The sequence below is a fragment of the Hyaena hyaena genome, unplaced genomic scaffold (assembly GCF_003009895.1).
Source record: "Hyaena hyaena isolate Hyena2069 unplaced genomic scaffold, ASM300989v1 scaffold_16, whole genome shotgun sequence".
Classification (NCBI taxonomy): domain Eukaryota; kingdom Metazoa; phylum Chordata; class Mammalia; order Carnivora; family Hyaenidae; genus Hyaena; species Hyaena hyaena.
The window spans coordinates 2095126-2119518 of NW_024080650.1; the positions used below are offsets into that span (position 1 = coordinate 2095126).

A 24393-nucleotide genomic window follows, 5' to 3' on the forward strand; every position below is an offset into this window, starting at 1 on the left:
GCCTCCGGGGAATCACACAGTATTTGTCCTTTTGTGGCTGGCTTATTTCACTTAGCAAAATGTCCTCAATTTCATCCGTGTTGTAGCCTGTAAGAGGACTTCCTTCTTTTAAAAGGCTGTATGATATTCCACTGTGTGTATCTACAATGTTTTCTTTATCCATTTATCTGTTGTTTTTTTTTATTTCTGAGAGAGAGAGCAGGGGAGGGTCAGAGAGAGAGGCAGACACAGAATCCAAAACAGGCTCCAGGCTCTGAGCCGGCTGCCAGCACAGAGCCCGACATGGGGCTCAAACCCACGAACCATGAGATCATGACCTGAGCTGAAGTCGGACGCTCAACCAACTGAGCCACCCAGGTGCCCCATCCCTTTATCTGTTGACAGAATTTAAGTTGTTGGCATATCTTGACTCTTGTGATAATGCTGCAGTTATGGATGGGTAAATATCTCTTTGAGATCCTGCATTGGATGCTTTTGAATATATACCCAGAAGGGGGATTGCTGTATCATATGCTAATTCTATTTTTAACTTTTTGAGGAACTTCTATATTGTTTTCCACAATGGCTGCACTATGCTGACTCTTTTTTTTTTTTTTTTATTTCTAGGAGAGAGACAGAGAGAGAGAGAGCGCGAGCAGGGGAGGGTCAGAGAGAGAGGGAGTCACAGACTGAAACAGGCTCCAGGCTCTGAGCTGGCAGTCAGCACAGAGCCCGATGCGGGGCTCGAACCCACGAACTGCAAGATCATGACCTAAGCGAAAGTCAGACGCTTAACCGACTAAGCCACCCAGGCGCCCCTATGCTGACTCTTTCTTAAAGGGCCAGGAGTAAATATTTTAAACTCTGTAAGGCATATGGTCTCTGTCACAACCATTCAACTCTGTATTACAGTGTGAAAGCGGCCATAGACAGTATGCAAACAAGTGGGTGTGGCTGTGTTCCAATAAAACTTTATAAAAATTGGCAGCAAAACTGCTGGCCATAATTTGCCCACCATTGGTATAGATCATGTTTCTTCAGCCCTGCCAATGGCTCTCTGAGCAGTGCACATCACTTCCCGCTAGAGTAGACTATGTTGTCTGCCACTAAGAATCCTGAGTAATAAAACTTGAATGAATTGCTGCTCTGTTAAGAAAAAAGAGGGAATGGCAGTTGGGTTAGCAACCAGTATCATTTCCTACAAAAGGCAGTCTGTACAGTAAATGAGCGAAATCATAGAGGAGAGAGAAGAATGGAAGGGGATTGTGATAGCCAGCCTCCCAGATGGCCCTCAGTGATCTTAGCTCCTGGTAGTCACGCACTGGGAATGGTTGACAAGTAGGTCAATGGTCTACAGGGTAGTTCTCTCCCATAATGAATAGGGCTGACCTGTGTAATCCAAGAATGTTGCAGAAATGATAGCGTGTGACTTCCAAGGCTAGGTTGTACAGTATAGGCCACTGGAAGCAAAACCACAAAGCAGCCAAGTGAGTGACATACAGAAATGGTCAATGGGGCCCTTGGGCTCCTGAGTGGACGACTGAGAGCATCTACTAACACCTCATGTGGGCGTTTAGGACATTTTTTAAGAAGCTCACTGTCACTAAATGTAGAGGATGGAGAAGTAGGCAAATAGATGGGTGGAAAGAAGGCTACTTAGAAGGTGATAAAAGTCTGGATAGGAAGTAATGAATGAGGAGCACCAGGATGGCTCAGTTAGTTAGGCGGTTGAGTTTGGCTCAGGTCATGATCTCACAATTGATGAGTTCCAACCCCACTTTGGGGTTTGTGCTATCAGCTTCTGATCCTCTGTCCCTCTCTCTCTCTGCCTCTTCCTGCTTGCTCTCTCTCTCTTAAAAATAAACATTAAGGGCACCTGGATGGCTCAGTTGGTTGAGCGCCAAGTTCGGCTCAGGTCATGATCTCAGTCCGTGTGTTCAAGCCTCGCGTTGTGCTCTGTGCTGATAGTTCAGATCCTGGAGCCTGATTCAGATCCCCCTCCCCCCCCCCCCCCCCCCCCCCCGCTCTTGCTCTCGTTCTCTCTCTCTGCCCCTCCCCCACTCATGCCTTGTCTCTCTCTCTCTCTCCAAAATAAAAGAAACATTAAAAAATTAAAAAAATAAGCAAACATTAAAAAAAATTTTTAAGAAGTGATAAATGAATGCTATGGCAATGGGGACACCCGTGGAGAGCCAGGCTGGAAAACCCCAGCTCTGTGAGCTTGGAAGAGTTGCTTAACCTCTCTGGGTCAATTATAATAGTGAAAAAAATGAGAGTAGTGGTAATAACTCTCATTGAACGTTTTACTCTGATCAAGATACTGCTTGTCCAAGTAGATTACAATTGTTACTCCTAGTTAACCCTCCTAATAACCCTGTGAAGTAGGCACAATTATTGTCCCCATGTGACAGATGAAGACATCAAAGTTCAGAGACATTAAGTAACTTGCCTGAAGTCCCACAGCTAGTACTTTCCTCAGGATTGATGATGAGGGGAGCCTGGGTACCTCAGTAGGTTAAGCATCTGACTCGATCTCATCTCGGCTATTGATCTTAGGGTCATGAATTCAAGCCCCAAGTTGGGCTCTGCGCTGAGCATGAGATATATTTACAATGGAGTATTGCTCACCAATCAGAAAGAATGAAATCTTACCATTTGCAATTACATGGATGGAACTAGAGGGTATTATGCTAAGCAAAATTGATCAGAGAATGACAAATGTCATATGACTTCACTCATATGAGGACTTCAAGGTACAAAACAGATGAACAAAAGGGAAGGAAAGCGAAAATAATATAAAAACAGGGAGGCGGACAAAATATAAGAGACTCTTACATATGGAGAACAAACAGAGTGTTGCTGGAGGGGTTGTGGGAGGGGGGATGGGCTAAATGGGGAAGGGGCATTAAGGAATCTACTCCTGAAATCATTGTTGCACCATATGCTAACTTGGATGTAAATTTAAAAATTAATTTTTTAAAAAAAGGAAATAGCTGAGCCGCCCAGTCTGTGCACATCTGACACCTGTCTTCCCTCTAAGTGTTCCCTTCCTCTCTGCAGCCACCCCCTTCCTGATTTTCCCCACATTCAGATGCCACATGGAAGTCCTTTTTGTAATCTGTTTTTATCCTTTCCCCTCCCTGCAGGCTACTTCGCTTGAATTGTACTGGTTAAAAATAAGAACTACAGTCACCTGGTTCTAAATTCAAGAGGTAAAAACGTCCTTGCTAAAAGTGTCCCTGGCCTCCCTGTAATCCTTCCCAACAACCATTCCTGCTTTCTTGTGCATGTGTAAGAAACACGCTTTGGGGCGCAGGCAAGTAAAAAGAACTTCCTGACCCAAACAGCTGCCTGGCAGATGCTGTGTGCCTCAGGCCTGATCTTTTCCCTCACGGACTCACCTCAGGCTTTGGTGGCAAAGGGAGACTGAGGAAGCATCAGCAGCAGGCTGGGCCTGGGGGAGTTACTTCCATCTAGGAGTGGCCCCCTCCAAGAGTTTTCCAGTGAGATAACTTGGGGGGCGGGGAGGGGGCAGTTGTGAGTTCTTCACTAGTTCCGGAACTCCGCAGGATTCAGCTCCACCTGCCATGGTAGCCATTGGTTGGACAAGCCCTCATCACAGGCTGCTCTTCCCTGTCTCACTTCTTCACTACCTTCCTAATGTTTCCCCAGCTCACTTCCCAAGTCCACAACTTACCCTCCCGTCCTTGTCTCAGAGTTTTCCTTGGCGGAAGCCCAAACGAAGACCCACAGTATTACCGTACACACTGTTTCATGCCTGCTTCGTTTGATGCGCATGACAGGGAGGTAGGGCTGCATCACCACCTACGCCAAGCCTTCCTCCTTCTTGCGGAAATCAGAATTCCTGGCTATGTCTCTGTTCCGGCGGGACCGCAGTCCTCAGGGCTGCGCTTGAGGGTCCCGCCCCCACAGGGGCAAGGGTTGGAGTCTTCCTGCCATCTGCCTGTCCCACACAATGGGCTTCTCATTCATTTATGGGACCTGTCTGGACCTAGCAGGTGACTGAGGCTGAAATCCCTTTTTTGGGCTGGCAGTGATGCAGGCTTGAAGTATTTCTAAATCACCTAATGTTGAAATGCAAATTCTTATTCAGCAGATCTGAGTCAGGGCTAGAGATACTGCCTTTCTTACAAGTGTCTAAGTGATGCTGATGTTTCCTGGTCACAGACCATTCCTTGAGGAACAAGGATCAAGTCTCGCCCCTCCCCAATTCATGTTGCACATCATGGTGCACACTCACGGGGAGGGTACTAATAAGGAAGGACACGTGTACCAGGGGGCGAGATCATTGGGGGATCACTTTAGGGGCTACCTAGCACAGTACAGTTTTTTGAACTCTATGCTTCACTGTTTAAAAAAAACCCCAGTGCTTGTTGAATATCCATGGCAGCTTCTTTCTTATTATATAATTTTTTAAAGATTTATTTATTTTTGAGAGAGAGCAAAAGCAGGGGAAGGGGCAGAGAGGGGGACAGAAGATCCAAAGCAGGCTCTGCACTGATAGCAGTGAGTTCAATGTGGGGCTTGAACTCATAAACTGAGATCATGACCCTGAGCCAAAGTCAGATGCTCGACTGATTGAGCCACCCGTGTGCCCCAGTTTTTTTTTTTATAAATTTTTAAAAATGTTTTTACTTATTTTTCAGAGACAGAGACAGAGCACGAGCTGGGGAGGGGCAGAGAAAGAGGGAGACACAGAATCCAAAGCAGGCTCCAGGCTTCTGAGCTGTCAGCAAAGAGCCCGATGTAGGGCTTGAACTCCTGAACCACAAGATCATGACCTGGGCCAAAGTCGGATGCTCAACCAACTGAGCCACCCAGGCGCCCCTGGGCACCCTGGTTCTTTAAACCACAGAATTTTTTGGCTTCCTCAGCACAAAGCTCTTGCTCGATCCTGTGTACAATATAGCAGTGAGATAGAATAGAGGTGCTCTGAGGTTGGAGAAGGGGCCTTGGGAAATAGGACCCTGAAGTCTCCCCCCAACCCCATGGATCTCCAGATCGCCACCACCAAGCCACAGGAATTTAAAATCGTAGGAAACTCAGTTGGAAACCAGAGACTTTTTTCTGGTATTCCAAGGCTTTAGGAGTTAAGTAACTGGCCCGAGGTCACACAGCTGCAAAGCCTTGAATTTTCTCAGCCCTGTGCATTCTTGTTCCAAGGCCACTTTCACACCCTTCCCTCCCACCACCCGAGGCAAAATTGTCCCATCTGATTGCAGGCTTTTCCTGCCCTAGTCTCACCTGAGACTCAGCTCCTGTGGGGCATGGCCCCCACCCTGATGTTCAAGTTTTCCCCAACCTTATCTCTTCCCCACTCCCCAGCTGTCTTTTAACGTTTATTTATTTTTGAGACAGAGAGAGACAGAGCACAAGCTGGGGAGGGGCAGAGAAAGAGGGAGACACAGAATCCGAAACAGGCTCCAGGCTCTGAGCTGTTAGCACAAAGCCTGATGCCGGGCTCGAACCCAGGGACCACTGCGAGATCATGACCTGAGCTGAAGTCGGATGCTTAACCGACTGAGCCACTGAGGCGCACCCCCCAGCTGTCTTATAAAATAGGGCTTAAAATAGTAAGAAAAGGTCTGTGTCCCCCACCCCTGCCCTGCAATTCTACCCAAAACAGTGCTTTTGCAAAATACGGGAGACCTGGTAATTACAGCGTAAATTTCTACCTTCCTGACTTAGCCTCTGGGTCTCCTTCATGTGGCCATGGCCTCCGTGCCTTAGATAAACCTCTGACCTTATCTCAGTGTCCATGCCAGGAGAGCCTCCTTGCTGCCTAGGTGGTTCTCACCTTCACCTGAAATCACCTTTAGTACTCCTACCTAGCCCAGGGTCACCACCAAGAACATCTGTGGTATTTAATGAGCTTTTTAAAAAGTCTTCAGAGAAATTATCAGCTCCTCCTTCATTCCTTTTAAGCTTATGGGCCATCAGAGGCAACGGGGAGCCTCTGGGGGAGACAAGCATCTGTCCCAAAACTCTGAACTCTGCGTGTTAAACTACACATTTAAAAAATGAGATAAAATGGACAATATCGCTTGCCAAAACTGTTCAAAAAATAGAAAACCCAAATACACTTATGCATTCAAGTCTGAATCCAAATAAAAAATTCTACAAAATACTGCACCAAACCCACATGTTCTCACAGGCACTTTTATTACCCTCAAGGAATAAAAAAAATCTCTATCCTACTTAAGCTCCAAAACAAACTTCACCAATTTGTACAAGGCTAGTATAACCCTGATCTAAGGCAGAAAGAAAAGCAGAAGTAGGAAATTGACTGTCCAATTTCATGTATTTAATGTTTATTTTTGAGAGAGAGACAGAGCGCAAGCAGGGGAGGGCCAGAGAGAGAGGGAGACACAGAATCTGAAACAGGCTCCAGGCTCTGAGCTGTCAGCACAGAGCCCAACTAGGGGCTTGAACTTGGAAACGGCGAGATCATGATCATGACCTGAGCCGAAGTCAGACCCTTTACCGATTGAGCCACCCAGGTGCCCCCAATTTCATGTATTTAGATATGACAGTTATGAAACATCTAGTAGCTAATAGAATGCAGCAATGTGGGGAAAAACATTACCAAGTAGTGTTTATCCCAGGGAGAAAGGGTGTCATCTGACCATTAGAAAATAGCAATCGAATGCACACAGCTACAGCTTACAGAAGCAAAACCATATAGTCATCTCAACAGATTCAGAAAAAACAAATGGTAAATCCAACAACTATTTTATGAAAGTACAGTCTTCCCTTGGGGTCCCCCAGAAACAGACTCTTGTAATTATCCCACCAGAGGGCAGAGGGGTGAAAGAGCTGGGGGATTTATACTCCAGTTTCCAAGAGAAAGTCATTGCTGAGAACTGACCCTGGACCTATTGAGTCCCCCGCGAGTTCAGCCTTCCATTTGCTGGGCCAAAGTGGCCTTCCCAGGTTTCTGGAGGATCAGAGAGGCCTTGGACCCAGAGAAGCTGATTCTGGCATTTGAATGTGGGCCCAGGCATCCTGAAAGGTCTACGATATGGCTGGGGTGCATTCAGCACACTAGACACAGAAGAGAATTACTTTCATCTGTTTTCTGTTGTAGGGACACCTGGGTGGCTGAGTTGATTTAGCAACGGACTTCAGCTCAGGTCATGATCTCATGGTTTGTGAGTTCCAGCCCCACATCGGGCTCTGTGCTGACAGCTCAGAGCCTGGAGCCTGCTTTGGATTCTGTGTCTCCCTCTCTCTCTGCCCCTCATCTCCACTCATACTCTGTCTCTCCCTCTTCTACCTCTCTCTAAAAAATAAATAAACTTAATAAAAATCTGTTTTCTATTGTTAAGAAATTTACCAAACAAAAGACATATCATTCTTAGTGTGAAATGTTATTACAACAACATAGATGGAACTAGAGTGTATGATGCTAAGTGAAATATGTCAGAGAAAGACAAATATCATATGATTTCACTCATATGTGGAATTTAATAAACAAAATAGATGAACATAGGGAAAGGGAAGCAAAAATAAGATACAAACAGAGAAGGAGACAAACCATAAGAGACTCTTATATACAGAGAACAAACTGAGGGTTGCTGGTGGGGTGTGGGGTAGGGGGATGGGCTAAATGGGTGATTAAGGAGGGCGCTTGTTGGGGTGTTATATGTAAGTGATATATAACACTGGGTGTTATATGTAAGTAATGAATCACTAAATTCTATTCCTGAAATCATTATTATGCTATATGTTAAGTAACTTGGATTTTAAAAAAAAACTACTCCCTTTAAAAGTCAGAAACAAACAAACAAAAAAAGTCAGAAACAAAGGGTGTCCTCTATCAGTATTTTTGTTCAGAATAAAGAAAGGCAAAGAAAAAGAAGAAAAGTGAAAGAATGAGTAAGAAACCAAAAACCTTCCACTATCCACAGATATATATGAGTAATGCTGTGTCACAAGTTGCCCCGAATTCTAGTAGCTTAAAACCACAAAATTCATGATCTCAGATACTTCCTGAAGATTAGCAGTCCAGAAGTGACAGTGTGGTCCTGGCACAGGGTCTTTCCTGAGGTTGTAAGCAAGTCATTGGCCAGGGTTGCAATAATATGAAGGGAGGAAAATCCACTTCCAAGCTCATTCACAGCTACCGATGAGAGGCTTTTGATTTTCACCAGAAGGGTCTATCCATAGAGACGGCTGTTCCCACAACATGGCAGCTGGCTTCCTCCACAGTGAGTGATTTGAGAAACCTAGAAAGAAAAACCAAGAGGAGAGCCACAATCCTCTTCTTTTTTTTTTTTAAGTTTATTTATTTATTTTGAGAGAGACAGAGACAGCATGAGCAGGGGAGGGGTGGAGAGAGAAGGAGAGATAGAATCCCAGGCAGACTCCACACTGTCAGTGCAGAGCCAGACAGGTGGCTCGAACTCACAAAACCATGAGAGCATGAGCTGAGCCAAAACCGAGAGTCGGATGCTTAACCGACTGAGCTACCCAGGCGCCCCAGCCCGAATGTTCTTATAATAACCTCATCTGAAAAGTAATGTACCCTTATTACTGCCATAGTCCATTTATGCCAAGTGAGTCACTATGTCCAGCTCAAGGGGAGGGGACTAAGAAGGACCTGAATACCAGGAGGTGAGATCATGGGGGTCATCCTAGTGGCTGCCTCCCACAGTGCATACAGGAAGTGGAGTTACAAACACATGGAAAAGGGGTGGACTCTTTATTAAATGTGACTCGGAGGATTGGTTATCCACATAGAGAAAAGCACCAGTGAGGTCCTTAGCTCATACCACACTCAAAATAAATTCCAAGGTGATTAAGGACTTAAATATTAAAAGTAAAACTTGTGGAAGAAAATTCTGGAAAATTGTCTTTTTGCCTTCTGGATAGGAAAGAATGCTTAACAAGACTCAATATTGTCAAACTTAACTACGTTAAAATGTAAAGGTTTTGTACTGATACGTCAAAAACTCATACAATCATGGAAAGCCACAAATAAAGTGAAAAAGAAAAGCTGCAAACTTAGAGATAATATTTGTAGTGTGTATAATTGAGAAAGAATTGATACCCCAGATATTTCTTTAAACTACAAATAATAAGGGCAAAAATCCAAAGGTAAACAGGCAAAGGAACAGTTTCTATGACCAATAAACACGTGAGACATAGAAACATAGAAAAATACTCAGCTTCTGGGGTGCCTGGGTGGCTCAGTTAGTTAAGCGATGGATTTCAGCTCAGATCATGATCTCGTGGTTCATGGGTTCGAACCCTGCATAGGGCTCTGTGCTGACAGCTCGGAGCCTGGAGCCTGCTCTGGATTCTGTCTCCATCTCTCTCTGCCCCTCCCCCACTCATGCTCTGTCTTTCTCTGTCTCTCAAAAATAAACAGATGTTAAAAATTTTTAAAGAAATACAGCTTCTTCAGTACACAGGGAAATGCATATTAAAACATAATGAGATACTATTTACATCCTTTAGACTGGCAAAAACTAGCAAGCCCGGCTATATTAATCAGGAATACATTAGGCTACAAGTAACAGAAGATCTGACGGTAGCAGACAATTAGGAGATTCTTTTTCTCACATCATAACAAGAGGTCTGGGGAAGTCTGGAGGTAACCAACGGTGAGCACCGGTTCCGTAGCTCGACCACACGATTGCAAGGTAGCTCGTGTACCTCCCAGCATCTCACCCAGTTTTAAAGCCAGAATCAAAGAAGAAAGATGAAAGCTAAAGCACTGATCCTCTTTGCCAGAAAAGCAAAAGCTTTAAAATCCATTCAGCCAACTTTTGCCATATAAAGTGTTTCAAATATCCACGAAAGAACGGAGAGTGATGTTAACAACACTTATGCACCTGCAATCAATTCTTAACTCTGACATTTGGTCACTTTTGCCTCTGATTATTCTTCTTTAATAAGGCATGGGAGGCACGGTGTCCAGAGCCAGGTTCCATGGCTACCAACGATGAAAGGGAGATGAGAATGTTGGTGTTTGGTTGTCTCATCCATCTCTGCAATAGAGATAAACGAAGTAGAAAGGGCTAGAACATACCCGGTTAGCCAGCCCATAGTGTCTAAAACGCCATTGCAATCAAACGTGGCGAGGGCTTGAACACCGAAGAACACTTGCACGTGTTTGGCAAAAGTGTAAATTGGTGCTGAAAACCCTCTCCTCTGTACCTGCAAGTTGCGAAATGCTCACACCTGTGCGCAAAGACCTGCAAATGGTCATTTCAGCTTTTCTTTAAGTAACAGCAAAAACTCAGAAACAGCCTAATTGTTACTCAGTAGGAGAACTAATAAATGTATCTCACAATATGCTGTCAAAGGAACACGACACGGCTATTAAAATGAGTGAGCTCAGCTGCGGTAAGTCAACACGCATGAACTTGTAAGACTCCGTGCTGCATTACAGAGGGGAGCTGCAGAAAGATATATAGCATATGGCACCTTTTGTGTAAAATTAAATGCACATAAAGTGATTGTGTGTTTATGTATGCATTCCTACCTTTGCAATAAAGGTGTAAATAAAATACAGAGAACGAAACACCAAATTCAGAGCCGCAGCTATCTCCAGGAAAGGAAAGAGAACGGAAGTGGGAGGAAGAAACTATACCTTTTCTGTCTTAAGGACCAAAAAAAAAAAAAGATCTGCAGCAAATTTGTCAAAATGCTAACATTTGTTATATCTGAGTTGTATGTTCCTAAGTGCTGCATTATTTTTATACTTCTTTGGAGATTTAAAATACTTCATAAACTAAAAATCAAGGGAAGAAATGTAACAGTTCTTGCAAAGCAATACGGCTCAATCTTTCAGGTGCACACGAATCCTCATCCCCTGGCTCTTGCTAAAATGCAGATGCTGAACCAGTGGGTCTGGAGGGAGACCTGAGGCTCTGCATTCCTAAGGAACTGCTCCACGTAATGGGGTGTTGCTGGTCAAGTGCCCCACTTTGAGAAGCAGCATTCTAGAAAATTCTGCCCCAGGTCTCCTTAGGTGGGAATGAGGGGCGGGCCCAGAGATCAGAGGCTGCAGAAGCAGAGGGTGCCTGAGGCCTTCCTGCCTATTTTAGGATGAGCTAGAAGCTGGATGTGTCCTAAAAACCCTCTTTCAGTCTCCACAGCTGCCTCCAGTGAGATTTTTCCACCCTCTATCCTTTTTAACCTCCTTGCCAATTATTTTTTCATGCGGGGGTTTGGCTTCAGTTTCTCTTATATCTTTGTAAACCCTCCTTTCATTGTGCGCTCATTGTGTTTCTCCCTTGACTGTTCTTTTGAAAACTCCTAATCTTACTTTGCAGGATTTTAAACTATAGTCTTACCCTGCTTTGTCTTCTTCCTGGGCCCTCCTTTGCCTTCCATTTGAAACCATCTCTATTTTATTGATCTACTTTATCCCTTCATTTTCACTGGCTTTCTGTCCCCCACCCCGAGCTTCATTTTTCCTGTTCTAATGTTCAGTTTCCCTTTTCTCTGTAGCTGTTCTGATTTAATCCTCATTTTTTTTTTTAATGCCCACCCATTGGCGCCCCACTGAGGCAGTGGTGTGCTCTGTCTGGTGACAGCAGGGTTTTGGCACCAGGTTACCTGAGTTCGATCTCTGCCTCCATCCCCGCTGGCTGTGAAGTGTTGGACCGGTAGCTGAACTTCTCTGTGCCTTTTTCCTCTTGTGTAAAATGAGAATAAGAATGCACTTACCCCCTTTTCTTTCCAGGACTTACTTTCACAATGACTGGAAGAGAGTGAGGCACGGAAACTTCTTTATTCCCGGCTGCCCTGTGGCTCCCTGAAACTCATCAGCTGGAGTGAGGACAGACCTAAAAGATTCTCAGGTCTCTCGGGAGACTGGGAAAAATGACTATTTCAGTTCTCCATAGTCCCACAGGCCCCAACATGCACATTTGTTTTGTTAGAGCAGTGTTGGGGGCTTCTAACCCCACAAGCATCATGTAAAGAACTACACATCATGAAATCATGGACTTGGATTAGGGAGGCCAGTGATAAGAGTCCAGATGGGCTGGAGAGGAGCCAGGTGGCCTGGGGTCTCTCAGCTCAGATATCTCTGGGAGGGAGCCCAGGGATTTGGGGTCACATCCTGGGAGGGTCCACGCAGGCGTTGGCCTTGGGAGCTTAAAACAGAGTCCTCGATCCCTTTTGTAACCTTGGCTGCCAGACCGGACAAGTCTAGCAAGGGCGGGCATATCCCTGCCTTTTAGATTATGGGCCATCTTTCCACCCAGGGGAATCTTGAGGCCGGCATCATGGCAGGGACTAGCATGTGACCCTTGGCAGCACAGCACTGTGATATGGGGCATGGGGCTCTGAAGTTCGAGTAGAGACCCTGTCATTTTTAATCTGTGTGTCCTTGGCAACCACTTGATCTCTTTGTGACTCATTGGCCCCTCTATATATGGGGAAATGACAGATCAATCTCACAAGGTTATTATGTGAGGTTTCAAGGATGTATAACATGTAGAATGCTGGACCTGGCTCAGTATAAGCACTCAGTCAATGTTAGCTCTTCATCACTCAACCTTGGATGCACATTAGAAGCACCTGTGGACTGTTAAAACCTCCAACGTCAGGCTGCATTTACATCAGAACCCCTGGGTGTGGGGGTAAATCTCCCAAGGTGATTCCATTGAGGAGACAGAGCCTGAAAATAAACCCTCACATATATAGTCAAATGGTTTTTTTTCTAATTTTTACATTTTGAGAGAGTCAGAGAGACAAAGAGACAGGGCATAAGTGGGGGAGGGGCAGAGAGAGAGAGGAAGACACAGAATCCAAACCAGGCTCCAGGCTCTGAGCTGTCAGCACAGAACCCGACACGGGGCTTGAACTCACAAGCCATGAGATCAAGACCTGAGCCGAAGTCGGATGCTTAACCAACTGAGCCACCCAGGCGCTCCTCCAATTGAGAGAGAGAGAGAGAGAGAGAGAGAGAGAGAGAGCATCCCAATCAGGTTCTTTGATGCAGGGCTTAAACTCACAAACTGTGAGATCCTGACCTGAGCTGAAACCAAGAGTCGGACACTTAACCAACTGAGCCACCCAGGCGCCCCTACAGTCAAATTATTTTGACAAGCGTGCTGAGACTGTTCTTTCCCTCATTTAACAGTCTCTCTCTGCCCCTCCCCAACCCCCTCTCAAAAATAAATAAACCTTAAAAAAATGTTTAATATGGTTCTGGGAAAACTGGATAGTCTCATGCCAAAAAAATTAAGTTAGACCCTTACTTAACACCATGTACAAAAAATTAGTTCAAAACAGATCAGAGACCCAAATATAAGAGTTAAGACTATAATATTCTTCATCAAAAACATAGGGGAAAAGAGTCATAATATTGGATTTGGTAATGGTTTCTTGGATATGACACCAAAGGCACAGGTCTGAAAAGAAAAAATAGATAAATTTAGACCTCATCAAAATTAAAATTTTTGTGCAATATAGGACATGGTCAACAGAGGGAAAAGGTAACCCACAGAATGGGAGAAAATATTTGAAAATCACATATATGAAAATCACAATATCCAGAATGTATAGTGAACAACTCCACAACACAAAAACAAATGTGATTCACACACGGACAAGGGCCTCCAACGGAGGTTTCTCCTAGAAAGATCAATAAATAAAGCACATGAAAAAATGCTCAACGTCACTAGTCACTAGGGAAATGAAAATCAAACCACAGTGAGATACAACTTCCCACCCATTAGGATGACTGTAATCAAACAAAAAATCAAAGAAAACAGAAAACAACACGTGTTGGTGAGAATGTGGAGAAATTTGAACCCTTGTGCATTGTTGATGGAAATGTGAAATGGTGTAACCACCATGGAAAACATTACATTGGTTCCTCAAAAACTTAACAAATAAAATTACCAGACGCTCCAGCCATTTCATTTCTTTTTTTTTTTTAATTTTTTAATGTTTTATTTATTTCTGAGAGAGAGAGACAGCATGAGCAGGGGAGGGTCAGGGAGAGAGGGAGACATAGAATCTGCAACAGGCTCCAGGCTCTGAGCTAGCTGTCAGCACAGAGCCTGACATGGGACTCGAACCCACAAACTGTGAGATCATGACCTGAGCCAAAGTTGGACAACCAACCAACTGAGCCAGCCGGGCACCCCCAGCCATTTCATTTCTGGCTGTATAACCAAAATAATTGAAAACAGGGTCTTAAAGAGATATCACATCCATGTTCATAGCAGCATTATTCATAATAGCTAAAAGAGAAACATAGTAGAAGCAACCCAAGTGTCCAAAAGATAAATAAACAAAATGGAAAAAAGGAATATTATTGAGCTTTAAAAAGGAAGTCAATTCTGTGATGTGCTGTAATACAGATGAACCTGAGGACATTATGCTAAGTGAAATAAGCCAATGACAAAAGGACAGATACCGTATGTTCCTACTTATTCAAGGTCCCGACAGTAGTCAAATCCCAGAGACAGAAAGTGGAATGGTGGTTGCCAGGGCCTGAGGGGAGGGGAGATGGGGAGTTGTTGTTAAATAGGTATAGACATTCAGTTTTCTAATATAAAAAGAATTTTGGAGGTCGAATACACAATAATGGGAATGTGCTTAACACTAATAAACTATATACTTAAAATGATTAAGTTGGTAAATTTTATGTATATTTTCCCACACTTTTTCACTTGATTAACCAGCCCTAGAGAGAACATATACTACACTGCAAATTGATTTTTGGTGAATTATATGAAAAGAGAAATTAGATATATCCTCCCAATTACTAATCGGTTTTCCTAATATGACTTATTGAACAGCTCTTCCCTGTTCTTTTGTTTTATTTTGTTGAACGTGTTATTTCCTTAATTTTTAAAAATTCTTTGAATCTGTGGATTCTTTTATAAGTCCCCAGTCTTTTAAATCATTTAATCCTTAAAATCTTGGCTATTTATGTGATCGCTCCTTAATGATACACTTGCCAGAGACCTGTCTGTTCCATTAATCTTTCCAAATAATTTTTCAAAAGTTTATTTATTCATTTTTTAGTAATCACCACACCCAATGTGGGGCTCAAACTCACCACCCTGAGATGAAGAGTCGTATGCCCTTCTGAGTGAGCCAGCCAGGTACCCCTCAAATAATTCATTGTTTTAGTTTGTTTAACAACCTTCATTTTTTACGACATTTTTAATTTAATTTAATTTTTATTTTTATTTATTTATTTAAAATTTTTTTTTTTTTATTTCTGAGAGAGAGAGAGAGACAGCGTGAGGAGAGGAGGGTCAGAGAGAAAGAGACACAGAATCTGAAACAGGCTCCAGGCTCTGAGCTAGCTGTCAGCACAGAGCCTGATGCAGGGCTCAAACCCACGAACTGTGAGATCATGACCTGAGCCAAAGTCAGACGCTCAACCGACTGAGCCACCCAGGCGCCCCTTTATTTTTATTTTTTAAATGTTTATTTATTTTTTAGAGAGACAGACAGACAGATAGTGGTAGAGGGGCAGAGAGAGTGGGAGACAGAATCTGAGGCAGACTCCAGGTTCTGAGCAGTCAGCACAGAGCCAAATGCCCAAACTCACAAACTGCAAGATCATGAGCTCACCCGAAGTCAGACGCTGAACTGACTAAGCCACTCAGGTACCCCTAAAATATTTTTTTTTAGACAGGAAGCAGGATTCATTGGTGGACATGAATAGGGAGGGGCAGTGCAGGTTCTCATGAGTGCAGATTTGTCCAAGGGGCCACGATTAGGGATGTATTTGACCCCACACCCATCTGGGATGAGCTGCTTTTCAGCAACCATGTCTTCAAATTTGCCTGCGTTAAACTTAGTAAAGCTCCACTTCTGGGAAATGTGGATCTTCTGGCAGTCAGGGAACTTGAACTTGGCCCTATGTGGGGCCTCAATCACATGCTCCTTGTTCTGCAACTTGGTATGGATGGACGTGATGATGTGGCCAATGTGGACCCTGGCCACTGTGCCCTGGGGCTTTCCAAATGCAGCCCACAAAACTGCCCAGAGCCTGTCAGCTCCAACCCAGGACAACATCTTGTGGATACTCAGATGTAGCTCTAAGTACATGCACTTACTTGTTGACACACATACGGGTAGCCTCCAGGGCTTCAGACTGGCACTGCACATATTCATCGGACATCTTGTGGCCACACCGTGGGAACTCGTCCACTTTTGCATTCTTATACCCCAGGTCAAAAACGCGGATCTTGGCATCAGGAACACGGCTGCAGAAGCAAGACCTTGGATACGGCTTGGCTTTACAATACTGGTAACACCAGGCGAGGTGGTGGCCCATGATGACACCAAGATCTTCACTGGCGTGCAGAAGGAAAAGAGCTAAAATATATTTTTAAATTTTTTTTAACGTTTATTTATTTTTGAGAGAGAGAGAGTGCGAGTGGAGGAGGGGGGCAGAGAGCCAGGGAGACACAGAATCCAAAGCTGGCTCCAGGCTGTCAGCACAGAGCCCTACACGGGGCTCGAACCCACGAACTGTGAGATCATGCCCTGAGCTGTCAGGTCACCCAACCAACTGAGCCACCTAGGTGCCCCTAAAGTATTTTTTTTAATAAAAAGTTTCTGTAGCTTCAACCAAGCCTCCACCCTTAATTCAGACCAGTATAAGTGATATCAATTAATCTAGGTGAGCTTATGCTGTATTACTCTTGAAAGAGCCCCTAAAAAATATCATAATAAATGTTATTTAACAGTGGCAAAGTTTGATCCTTTGTTTAAAAATTAGTATCAATAGAAATGAGAAGTTTATTTTGTGGTCTACTATTTTATTAGTATTAGGTAATCCTTTTAACCAACTGATTTCTTTCATTTTTGTCCACTAGTTTTGTCTCGTTGCAATTTTCTCAGCTTCTTGAGTAATTAATTAATTTCCATTATGTCTTGTCAATGTTGTAAACTCTTTAAAGTATGAATTTTCCTCTAAATACAGTTTTGGCCCTACTGCATAAATTTGGATGTATAATTTTATCATTTTTATTTTCTCAGCAGTTGTGGTTTTGATTTTTATTTCTTTGTTATCTTAAATGTTATTTAGAAGGATGCTTTCTAAAATTTCCCAAGTAGTTAGCTTTTTTTTTAATTTAAACTTTTATTTTTCATCTACAGATTTTATTGTGTTATGGTCAGAGAAAATGGCCTGGATGTTTTCTGCTTTTGCAAATATACTGAGTTTTTAACTTATTTATTTATTTTCATAATAATAAAATAAATAGTGCATATTTCCAGTGTCCTTTGGATGTTGAATATAACGGCATATTTTATATCTCTAGGGGATACGATCTGATTTATAATTAATAAATCAACTTTATTAATTATATTATTCACATCCTCTTTAGTGTTATTTCTTTCATGTCCTCTTTGAAAGGTTAATACTGAAAGTAAATAAAATTTTTATAATGATTATATTTTGTTTACATTCTTCTAAGATTTTGAACAATTTTTATTTCTAATATTTTAATGCATAGAAATAAAGTTTTGAATTTTATCCGTTTCCTTATAACCACTTTGCATCCTCCATGATTGATGTCAATGTATTACCTTGATTTCTTTTTATTTGTATTTTCCTGATATAACTTTTACTTTTCTTCCATTTTAACCTTTTTGTTACTTTAGTGTAGATGTAGCTTACAAACAGCATATGGTTAAGGTTTTGCATCCTAATCTGCAAATCGTTGTCTTTAATAATAGAGTTTAATCAGCTTATGTTGTTATTACAATTGATGTAGTTCATCTTATTTATGCATGTAGGGTTTTTTTTTCTAATGCTTTTTCTTTATTTTCTACTTTTTGCTATGTGGACTGCATTTTCTATTCTTTCATAATGTCCACTATGGTAGAAAGTATGTACACTATTTTCAGTCCTATTGGTAGTTGGATTCACATTTTTCAAGTTTTCTTTTCATTTTTTTAATGTTTATTTATTTTTGAAAGAGAGACAGAGCACAAGTGAGGAAGAGGCAGAAAGAGGGAGACACAGAATCGAACCAGGCTCCAGGCTCCGAGCTATCAGCACAGAGCCTGATGCAAGGCTCACACCCACGAACTGTGAGATCATGTCAGACGCTTAACTGACTGAGCCACCCAGGCTCCCCCCCAATTTTTTAAATCTATGGTCTTCTGCCAGAGTTAGGAGTGAAACTATTTCGAGGGACCATCCTAAAATTAATAATATAATCCTAGTTTTTAAAATCAAAATTATTGGGGCGCCTGGGTGGCTTAGTCGGTTAAGCGTCCGACTTTCGCTTAGGTCATGATCTCGCGATTCGTGGGTTCGAGTCCCGCGTCGGGCTCTGTGCTGACTGCCAGCTCAGAGCCTGGAGCCTGTTTCAGTCTGTGACTCCCTCTCTCTCTGACCCTCCCCTGCTCACACTGTCTCTCTCTCTCCTAGAAATAAATAAAAATATTAAAAAAATAAATAAATAAAATCAAAATTATTATTACTAAATTATTACATTTCATGTTGTATATATTCTTTCAGGTTTTTTGTTGGCACTTAGTATTGAAATCAGCTCTACGATAATTATAAGGGCATTTGATTTGGACTGTGTGTACACATCTGTTCTTTACCATGACTTCTCTATTCCTGAGAATTTAATTTGCTTCCTCTTTCACCCAGCTGGTGTATATCTTTAAAATACTTTTGGGGCACCTGGGGGGTTCAGTTGGTTAAGTGTCTGACTTCAGATCAGGTCATGATCTCGTGGCCTGTGAATTTGAGTTCCATGTTGGGCTCTGTGCTGACAGCTTAGAGCCTGCAGCCTGCTTCAAATTCTGTTTCTCTTCTCTCTCTGCCCCTCCCCTGCTCATGCTCTGTCTCTCAAAAATAAATAAACATTGGAAAAATAGTTGGGAAGAGGGAGGGAGGCAAACCATGAGAGACTCTTGAATGCTGAGAACAAACAGGACTGATGGGTGGGGGTGAGGGGAAGGAGGGTGATGGGCATGGACGAGGGCACTTGTGGGGATGAGCACTGGGTGTTATATGGAAACCAACTTGACAATAAACTATTTAAGAAAAAAAATAAAAATAAACATTAAAAAATTGTTTTAAATACATTTTGCAAGCAGATGTTAAATACATACTTTAATGTGTGTGTGTGTGTGTGTGTGTACTATTTTAATTTTTAAATGGGAATACTTTCACATGGGCAATTTCTTTCAGTAAATCTTCCCCAACAGCCGTTAACCACAGTTTCTAGTTTCATGTTTCCCTTCACTTCTTTATGAATAAACATGCCAATAATAATATAGATTGTTATTTTTCCTGCTATTTTAATCTCTAAGGTAGCATATTATAACACTGTTCTGCAATTTCCTCCTTTCATGTAACAATGGATCTTGACAATCTGTCCATATCACTACTGAGAAAACTTCCATGTTCCTTTTTTTTAAATATTTTTATTTATTTCTAGGAGAGAGAGAGAGACAGCGTGAGCAGGGGAGGGTCAGAGAGAGAAGGAGTCACAAACTGAAACAGGCTCCAGGCTCTGAGCTGGCAGTCAGCACAGAGCCCGACACAGGGCTCGAACCCACGAACCGCGAGATCATGACCTAAGCGAAAGTCGGACGCTTAACCGACTAAGCCACCCAGGCGCCCCTATGCCATTATATTCTTAAAAAGAGCATGGATGGGGCACCTGGGTGGCTTAGTCGGTTGAGCGTTTGACTTTCGCTTAGGTCATGATCTCGCGGTTCGTGGGTTCGAGCCCCGCGTCGGGCTCTGTGCTGACTGCCAGCTCAGAGCCTGGAGCCTGTTTCAGTCTGTGACTCCATCTCTCTCTGACCCTCCCCTGCTCACGCTGTCTCTCTCTCTCTCCTAGAAATAAATAAAACATAAAAAAAAAAAAAAGAATATAATGGCATAGCATTTCACTGTATGTTAGGTATGGTGTATTTCTGAGCCCTGGCACATCTGAGAATAAGCTTCTTTTCCCCTCACACGTGTCAAATCCTTGGGCCGCAGGGTATTCCTCCATAAGAGGGTGTAGATGCTGCTATCGATACCAGGGTGATGTCTGTTTCTTTACTGGTATCCCCATCTTTTCTACTTGCATCCTATCTTTTCCCTCATAGTTTAGGTACTTTAATGGGATGGCTTTAAACCTTTTGCTGATTCTATTCAGAAGACAGTAAGCTCTTTTATCTGCCTAGTTTTAAATCTCAGGATAATTTTATTCTCCCATAACTTCAATTAATAGGTCTAATTCATTTGTTCTGCTCTCCTGAGAAACACGAATCATATTGATACCAGCACGTCATACTATGGTTTGTGGGTTCCTATTTCAGAAAACCAGATTATCAATGGCTTAAGTAAAATAGAGGTTTATTTTGTTCACATAAAGAAAAGTCCAGGGATAAGCAGTTGCTAGTCTTGGTTCAGTATTTTAAGGATGTTGGAATCTAAAGCTCTGATTCCCTTGGCCTTTTCCCTCACGGTCCAAAGATGGCTACTCCAGCACCAGCCATCAATCTCCGATCCAGTCAGAAGAAAGATGAAAGAATCCAGGAGGAGGAAGGGTTGGCACCTGCATCAGGAAACCAAGGAGCACCTGACTGGCTCAGGTGTGACTCTTGATCTCAAAGCTGTAACTTTGAGTCCCACCTTGGGTATAGAGATTAGTTTAAAAAAAAATCTTAGGGGCACCTGGGTGGCTTAGTCGGTTAAGCGTCCAACTTTCGCTTAGGTCATGATCTTGAGGTTCGTGGGTTCGAGCCCCGTGTCGGGCTCTGTGCTGACTGCCAGCTCAGAGCCTGGAGCCTGTTTCAGAGTCTGTATCTCCCTCTCTCTCTGACCCTCCCCTGCTCACACTGTCTCTCTCTCTCTATCTCTCTCCTAGAAATAAATAAAACGTTAAAAAAAAAATCTTTAAAAAAAAAAGCAAAACTGTCGCAGCAAACCTCAGCAGAGCTTAGCTTACTATCTACTGGGCAGAACTATGTCACAAATCCCCCTTCAATGAATTTTTAAAATTGTTTTAGTATTTATTTTTATTTTGGAGGGGGAAGCAGAGAGAGAGGGAGACACAGAATCTGAAGCAGGCATTCAGAATCTGAATCATGAGTGGAGCTCAAACTCATGAACCTCAAGGACATGACCTGAGCCAGAATCGGACACTCAACTGACTGAGCCACCCAGGCGCCCCTGGTGAATGTTGTTTTTAATGCCATCTCCAAAAAAACTGGGATTATGTCAGTCCAGAAAAGGAGAGTATGGATAGTTCTATTGTGTCTCTGGCACAGTTATGTGTTTGCTGGCTTCTAATCCTTTGTAGCTATCGTTTTCTCGGGTCTTTTTCCCTGCCTTCTCGCTGAACTTTAAGGGACATACTCCAAAATGGATTTTAATTCTGTTCTTGAATTTTAGTTTTCCTGTAATATTTTCTTACCTCGTTCATCTTTCTCCTTCTCACTTATCCTATTCTCTTTTCGTCTTGTTTCTCTCTCTCTCTCTCTCTCTCTCTCTGTGACTTTTTGCTTGCTTCTCCCAGAAGCCAGAGTTGCTCCGTGTCATGTTATAGTGGACACTTCTGTGGAATGCCTGCTCAGCCCATCGCCCTCCCCTCTCCATGAAGAAAAGAATCCCTGGCCTTGGAAGATGATTTTGACACTTTGTGATCCTGCATCCTTAGATGTAGCTGACTGGACCAATGGCAGTCAATTGACTCATATTATCAGGTTAGGTGATCTCCCCCTGGGAATACGAAATTGGAATTTAAAAGCATTATTTTAATATGGTTGGAAATAGGTGTTATTTCAGGAGTGTGAGGCGGCCATCCACTGGGATGCCGGTCGACGTTTAACAGCCAACTCTTTGTGAAAAATAAATGGGTGTATATATATAACAGATCTTACTGATGTATAGCATATAATTTATACATAATAAAATATATAATACTCTATTGCAAATCCCACATAGCCAATTGATTCTAACGGAAGGCTTTCATTGATTTTTGCTGAATTCTTGTACTTGTACTTACTCAAAGCTACCAAGCCCTAGATGATAAATTTACCAGACTAGGCGCCCACTCTTTGGAAACTTGCTGTTTCCGCAAATTAGAAGGCTGAGGAATTGCCATTGGTACACGGAAATGAGATCAACATGGCTACTGACAGCTCTGCTGTCAGTGCGGAGCCTGCTTTGGATCTCTGTCTCCCTTTTTCTCTGCCCCTACCCCACTTACTCTGTCTCTGTCTCTCAAAAATAAATAAATAAACATTTAGGGGCACCTGGATGGTTCAGTCAGTTAAGCATCTGAATTCTGCTTGGACCACGGTTTGTGGGTTCGAGCCCAGCATCAGGCTCTGTGATGACAGCTCAGAGATTATGTGTCCCCTTCTCTCTCTGCCCCTCCCCTGCTTGTGCTCTCTCTCTCTCTCAAAAATAAACATTTAAAAAAAAAATTTTAAATGCTGTTCATGCATTGATTTCTATGTTGAGGACTTTTCGGATGCAATGACAAAAGATGAAATATTTATATCAGTTAATATCTAGAGTTACAGTGCTAGCTAACCCAAGGTATAAACTTCCCTGTGTTTGACCCAGAGTGCTATATGACATGCGCAGTGCTTGACCATAACACCGGTGCTTACTTGTCACGTGCCTTCTTGATATTGAATTATGGAATTTTCTGCAGTTATGTTTAATGATGGTTATAATGTGTGTTACACTTGATTTTAGTCAAAATTATTTACAAATTACATTGTCAAAATTCCAGTCTTTCCTTTGAAGGAGCTATCAGTTTCATGTGAAAAGATAACAATGGTGATGAGGTTTTTGTTCTTAAGGGAAAGATTAGAGAGCTTAGGGATTATGGGAGTAGGGGAGAGGGCAGAGGGGGAGAGAGAGAAAATCCCAAGCAGGCTTCACACTCAGCATGAGCCCGACGCAGGTCTTGATTCCACAACCCTGGGATCACGACCTGAGCTGATATTAAAAGTTGGTTGCTTAACTGAATGAGCCACCCCAGTGCCCCAAGGAAAGAGGATTTTAATGAGCCCCCATATGCACATCATCTGCCTTCAACAATTACTAACTCCTGGTCAATTTGGCTTCATACAGACTTTTCTCCCACTGAATTACTGTAAAGCAAATGCCAGACGTAATGTTATTTTCATCCACAAATAAGGAAATTATTTAAAAAATGTATTCTCAGTCTTAATTTGTTTTATGCGGTTGCACTTAATAGGAAAAAAATCTTTTTTTTGTTTTGTTTATTTATTTAAGTCTTTTTTTTTCAAGTTTTATTTATTTATTTTTTAGTGATTGCTACACCCAACATGGGGCTCAAACTCACAACCCTGAGATTAAGAGTTGCTTGCTCCTCCCACTGAGCCAGCCAGGTGCCCTTAGTATAATATTCTGAAGCTTCCTCTATTGAGAAATCCTGGGGGTTGTCACGAATGAATCAAACCAGATGTCCAGAAAAGACCCCTTTCCTCATTTAAGCTGTTCAAGTTCATAAGCACAATGATGTGTAACACAATTGCAGTCGCCTCTATGTGGTGTGCCCAGTTTCCAGTCACGCTTCTGCTGAGTCCCCCACAGCCATTCCTTTTCCTCGGTTCTATTTTTCTTTGGCCCAGCCGTGTTGCCACTTTTTGAACACCAGGTTCCGAGTAGATCCCAGGAATCTGTATTTTTAATAATCATCTGGGGAATCCTTGCACCTGATACATTTGAAAAAGACCAAGGTGGGAGATCCATAGGTGTGTGAGCCACACCGAGGCCTCCCTGCTCCCCCAGCCCACGGAGGGACTCTCAAGGGCTTCTCTTTGTGTCCCAGCAATCCCTTCAAAACACACTCAAGAGTCAGATCCCTCCTCACCAAATGCACTGCTGCTACCTCGGTGGAGACACCATCTTCTGGCCTCTGGATTAGTGCAGGTGCCTCCTGACGGGTGCCCCTCGCCATCACTGCTTTCCTATAGTCTATTCTATTCTCCACACGACAGCCATACTGGGTCCTTGGAAAGAATCGGATATGATCTCTCTCCTGTTCCAAACCCTCTGTTACGGACTGAACTGTGTCCCCTCAAAATTCCTGTGTTGAAGCCCTAACCCCCAGTGCCTCAGAATGTGACTGTATTTGGAGACAGGGCCTTTAAGAGATAATGAGGTTAACATTTGGTCATTAGGGTGGGCCCTGATCCAATACGACTGGTATCCTTAAAAGGAAATTCAGACACAGACACACACAGAGGGAGGACCATGTGAAGTCACAGGGAGAAGACAGAGGGCCACCTGCAAGCCAAGGAGAGAGGCCTGGGAAGAAACCGGCCTGCCCGCATCTTGATCTCAGACTTCCAGCCATGGAAGCGTGAGAAGATACATTTTTGCTGTTTGAGCTCCCCAGTCTGTGGTACTTGGTTATTAACTCTAGCCAACCAACATACCACTGGAGA

At 42.9% G+C, this 24393-nt stretch overlaps 1 pseudogene; it reads right to left on the minus strand.

Moving 5' to 3' along the window:
- Nucleotides 1-15862: 15862 nt before the first annotated feature.
- Nucleotides 15863-16283, minus strand: LOC120226364 (annotated as a pseudogene).
- Between the last annotated feature and the right edge of the window lie 8110 nt (nt 16284-24393).